Source organism: Cuculus canorus, chromosome 12 (assembly GCF_017976375.1).
Source record: "Cuculus canorus isolate bCucCan1 chromosome 12, bCucCan1.pri, whole genome shotgun sequence".
Taxonomy (NCBI): Eukaryota; Metazoa; Chordata; class Aves; order Cuculiformes; family Cuculidae; genus Cuculus; species Cuculus canorus.
The window spans coordinates 12,156,763-12,162,862 of NC_071412.1; positions in this window are offsets into that span (position 1 = coordinate 12,156,763).

The following is a 6,100-nucleotide window of genomic DNA, read 5'->3' on the forward strand; positions in this document are numbered from 1 at the left end:
TGTTCAGAGTTCATTCAACTTAGCTAATACGAGTTGAAAATGGACTTGGTGCCTTGGCTAATCCATGAGTTATTTCTTCAGTTGTATTCCTTCTCCTGGTGTTTACTCACCCCTGCATTCCTGAATGATCTGAATCCTTCTCACGTAAAATCTATAACCTACCAATACGTCTGTTAGACTGTGGGACACCAGAGACCTCTCCCTTTACCATATCAAAGTTCTGCCTGACAGTCAAAGTTATTTCAAGGTGGGTTATTTATTATTATTATTTCTTATTTGCTTACTTTTTCTTGGTAGGGAGCTGGGACAGCACAATCAATATTGGAGGCACAAATCTTCCAGAAAAAAGTTAGATGACAACTCCTCAACAGCAAGTATATACATCAGTAACTTTATATACAGTCCTACTGACTTCCTACAAACTATCTGCATGGTTCACATTACAAACAGACAATGGAAAAGTCAGACTACATTATCCTGGAGATTGCAGAGGAGTGGGATAATTCTCTGACTCAAACTACTGTATATTTGAAAGCTTCCTATCATTTTACTCTAAAGACATTCAATGCAGCCTCTCTAGGTGTGCCCAGTAAATTTTACAAAGTATGCTAGGCTGCTCTGCTGAAAAGCAGTTTGCAAAACTGTGTGAAGCAACACCATTAGTGAACTTCTGTAACTTGCTGCCACAGGAGACAGTATCTACAGAGTTTAAAGGGATTAGAGAAATTCATGGACAACAGGTCCAAAGGGGTAGGCAGGAATGTACCCTCTAGCATCTTTAATCCAATGATTATGGATGCTGGAGGAGTATGAAGGAAAAGGGCTGCAGAAGGTGGCTAGAGTCACATACTCTCCTGGAGAACATCTTTAGGGGGCAGTCAAAAACATCCAGGCTGGATGAATGATTGGTCTAATCCAAACTGTATTTCTTAAGTCAGTTATTTATCTCATAGACCTTTTTTTATTATTATTATTCCTTCTATTTTACCTTGCAATTGAAGCCAATTTCAAGACACTCAGACATGACTGTACTTAACAGCAGTGTGATCCTGCCAGTGTTAGAGGGAGCCTTACGGTGAATGATCCTGTATGGCTGCAGGTGGCTTAAATATCAAAAATGCAATAGCAATAGCAACAGCAGCACAGCCCACTTCATCCAGTTTCATATCACTTCTGGGGTTTCTGACAGAACGCAAGACATATAGAGAATATGCAGAGACCTCATACAGCTGCTCTGATTTCTCTCTCTGTCTGGTGAGTCAAAGTCCCTCTCAGAGGAGCTATCTCAAGGACTGCTATTTCTTTGATATTTCCTGATTAGCATTTCCAGGAGCAGTTTGGCTTTATAAGGAAATTCAATGAATAGAGTTACTGACAAGCTTGAAACTTGCCCACTATGTTTTCAAAAGTGACTGATGATTTTGTGTAATTCTGTTCGCTGTTGGACACATTAGGATGCTTTGAAGGGCTTCAGTTTTAGAGGTCAGAAGCACAAAAGAGGGACAGACTTTTACTCTCTTTCCAACACCTCAAATTGTGTACTCTTCTCTGCAAAGAAAGGAAACCAAAATCCACAGCCTTTGGAAAAATGTAAAACTCAGATTTTGAGATGAAGCACAAGAATTAAAAGGGTAATTATAGTTGTCAAGAGCGGAAAAACTTCAGTATATGCCTTCAGGTGGGCAAATATTTCAGTCCTGATGAAACACATGGCTTTATCTCAAACACACTTTCGACATTCTAGTGTACGTGTTTGGGTGGGGATGGCTGTAAAACAGAGCACAGCTCCTGTAAAAAATGGAAGCAGACTTCAGAGCTCGATAGGAAACACATGGTGACACCAGATAAAAGAGACAAACAGAAAATAAAAAAGAGCAAAAATTCTGCCAAAAGGGAAAATCACAACTTGCATCCTCTGTTTTGAAGATGGCTCTGTATGATTATAGGCACGCTGTGAATATGGCTGTTCTGATAAAAAGTCTGCACCGTTCATATAGGGAAGTTCTTCTTTGGGAGAAAAGTGTTCTTAGTTTTTTTTGGTATTTTCTTACCCCTCTAGATAAGCAGCTTTTGGGTACAATCAGCCATGCAACATGCAAAGCCCTGCCTACAAGCTAATACCCAAATGCACACCCTGATTCCTAAGCGCATATTCATTTGAACCACAGTGACAGCCTCATTTAGAAACAAATTAGGGGTTAACTAAGAAGTCCATGACGGAGGCAGAATCGAGTTTCCCTTTTCCCCTCACTGTCTGTTAGAATTAGAAAGTGTCTATGAGCAGTGTGTGTCAAGAATATGAACATGAGATGTCATTTCTCCTGCCTCTAATTGAAGCCAAGATAAATGAAGTGGAAAGGCGGCGTCCAATCCAATCAAAACATGAAAAAGGTATTTTGACATGTAAATTACAAACTTCCTGTGTATTTTGTCTCCCCAATTACACCCTCCCCTGTCATGTTTTTTTAAATTATATCTTAATCTCCCAGTCTCCTAATAATTATGTCATCATTCTTGGGCCTTGAACACTGTGTAATGGTATTTTATAGGATATGCCATTCATTATTAACTAAACTCACTCTCCGTCCCCGGTGATGCTATTTCTCGTGGTGTTCAAATATGCATTGTGTCAGTTCTCCCTTTGTAAATGTTAGGCCAGTTCCACTCACTGCTTCTTGATTAAACGGTATGGAGTAGGCAAGATACTTTCAGGCAGTTTATTCTGCCCATCATTATTTTATAGGGATGCATGCTCCCTAGTATTTTTTTAATGGAATGGGTGAATGGTTTCAAATGTAACTTCCCAGTCAGTTTGGATCACTGAAAGAGCTTCGTGGCTTTCATGGTGTAATTGACTGCGCTTTCTTTCCACTTCTTGAAAGGGGAGTCAGTATTGGCTCAAATTAAAATGCACAGTAAGGGATTGGGAATAAGATCAATGCAATATACAACTACACCTACACGAGAGTATTTCCATCAGCTGTAACAGTCTTTACATCAGATCTAACAGAATGACACCAAGGATCAAATTCATCACATCTATATTTAGACGTTGCAAATGCTACATCTAAGGTAGTCAGTAAGACCAAAACAAGCACTCCTAGAATGCTATTCATCTCATTCCTTTAAACCTCTATTTTTGGGTAAGATTAATCACACCTTAGAAGTGCCTTTTTCTCTCAGAAGACTAGAACAAGAGCCCTCATGACTTGTTCAAGCATTATAAGCCCACCAGAAGAGGAATCCCACCCCGAATGGAAAGAATCCCGTCCCTGGGGTTAGGGACTTCTACAGTAGGTGACGACAGATGACTGCAGGGGTAAGAAGAGTCAAGGTAAGTCTTGTGATTGACCTTGTTACTAATGCCATCGGTTACAAGTTATTGATGAACAGCACTCAAATAATAGTTGTTTAGGTTTCTGAGCAGATTTTAGCTAGAATACCACCCAAACCATCGAAGATTCAAGAATGGTAGCTAATTAGACCAAATACCAGATGTTGCATAAATATGGCAGATTTTTCTGTTCTAGTGATTATCAGACAAAAAATGTGTTACCTTTTTTATGCAAAAGCAAATATTTAGTTAAATATAGCTGGTTCAGCAATATAACTGAACTCCTGATTTTAAGAGCACAGAAAGTGCTCTCCAGAGGTGACTTGCACATAAACAGCTGGAAAAATTACAAAGTAAATTACTAATTTGACTGTATTTAAAAGTGATGTTAAACAATTTCTGTCTACACATAGAGTTTTATGATCTCAATCAATCCTTCAGTGAGGCAGAGAAGCCCGTGAAATCCTTTGATCCCAGACTTTCTGTTATTGCACACAGCATACAACACAAGTCAGTCCTGTTTTTTAGCATCCACCTGCATGGCAGGAATTTTGGCCTGGATTTGAACCTCTCCTCATCTTTGTCTAAGCTCTGTGTAAGTGAATACTGATCCCAGTATCAAAGATGCAGTTTACTGTTGAAAGTTTGTCTTTGGGCACACCTGGGCGATCTCTTTTTATTTATTACCATAGCCAGTGAGTACAACTGAAGAGCCGCCCTTAGTGGCACTAGCTCAGAAGTGAAGGAAACAAACTCCTATTGAGTTTCAGCATCTTCTTTCCTTGCAGGAAGAGCCATATCACTGAAAGAGCTCTGATCTACAGCTGCACAAATAAAAACAAGGAGTCCCCTCTTCCTTCCTTGGTAAACGAGCTGCGAAAGCTAGGTCCTACTTTATCAGGCCTGGGAAATACCTCTTCCCAGGGCCTCCTGACACGGACATCTCCTCGCTACTCTAGCAAAGACAAAAAGTATTCAGCTCAACAAAAACTACCCATCACCCCAGACTTATTTCTTCCTGGTGTGTTTTCTTCTGTCATTTTCCTCCAACATTATGAGTAATATTTGACCTGAAGTGAGGCTGCTTATAAACAGGGCAATCTCCTCTTCCTTCACGCAGGCTAGGGAGTGTCCATATTTCTCTCTTCTACTCTCTCCTCTACAATGTTGGGTTTTTTTAATTTGTTTTCTTGTTTCTGACCTCTCTGCTGTAAAAGTCTGCATTTCTGCTCCCCTGTCTCCAAAGCACTCAACAGTAACTTCCGTTAATTTAAACCAGGAAGCTGCTTTGAGACTTAAATATCTAAGCACAGAGTCCACCTGCTGAGGAGATCCCACTGTTCTCAGCCTGCTCTGCGTGGACAAGCCTACAGAGATATTAAGGCTCAGAAGGCCCTTCATAATCATCTATCCCCTGCTGGGAACTGGCTTTTTATATCTCCACAGCACAGTACTGCTGCCCTGATCACGCTCTGGCACCTTGCGCACAAAGGCCGGCTTCTCTGAAGACCAGCAAGCCCTCATGTGCCATCGTAAAGCATCTTCTCCAGCCTCAGCCACAAAGAGTGGGCCCTCTCCTGTCAGGCATATCCAGAAGCACACATATCTTTCACGTAGTTCCTCAGTGCAAAGTCATCTTTCATGGGACTGGACAGTTGATTTCACTGGGATATGGTAAGACAACACAATTTAATTCTTTTAGCCATTCTGTCATCTGAAGATTCCCCCACCTGAGCAGAAAGCAAGATTTACTGCAGCTCCTTCACCTGTGCTCCTGCAAGTAGCCGTCATGCTTTCTACTACACTGTGGTTTCATAGCACAGGTTCACAAGCTGTGTCAGTTCCCAACGTGCATACATACATACATCTTTGCTCTTCAGAAGAGAACGCTGAGGTTCCTGCCAAGCCAAACCGGATCTAATCCATCAGCACAATATGCTTCATGTTCACATACTTGTCCTTCTAACACCAGATATAAACAACTGTCACTCAGGCACGGTACCACCAATCTCACCTTAATTAAAGCCACCAAAAATTACTGAGAGTCTTTTCCATCAACTTCATCATTCTTTCTGGATAGGGTTCATCTCTCTATCCAGAAAGCTTCCCACAGAAACATAAACCTCATGTATTTCTTGGGGTTCTCCTTAAAGTAAAACACACGTTTCTACCCAGATAAAGGCTGTGTTTCGGGTATCGTCGCTCCTCTCAGTACACACAATAACACACATTTACATCCGTTCAGAATAAGCTGGGTCGGTTTGTCTGTAGCCAGCCAGTCTGTTATGCTTTTATCAGGATAGCTTTTAACAGATTTTTCTGGTTTTTAATTTAAAACATAATGACCATTCATTCAGGAACTTGTTAACCTAATAGATGCCAGAGCACTTGCTCAGTTATGGCAGCGAAACACTTGACCCATGTGCTGTGCTTTTTGATGGAAATACATAAAGAGAAAGTTTTCTGTAAGAGCTTTTCTTGTGACAAAGCCAGAATTGTAGCACAAGTTGCACTGTTACTGTATTACTTATATAGCCTGAGTGTCCCTATAGAAGTACAGCATATACCAGGTAGTGACTTATGTATGCACTTGGGTATTCCGAAATATCTTCGTGTGTCCTTCTCCCTTTCCACAAGCTCCAAATATATTTGCACTTCAAGACATTTTTGTCACATGCCACCTAAAGTGCTCAGCTCACTCAGCTGCAGTTTACCTGACCCCTTCCTGAGCGGTACTCCTCTGTATCAGTAACAAACCCGCAGGCA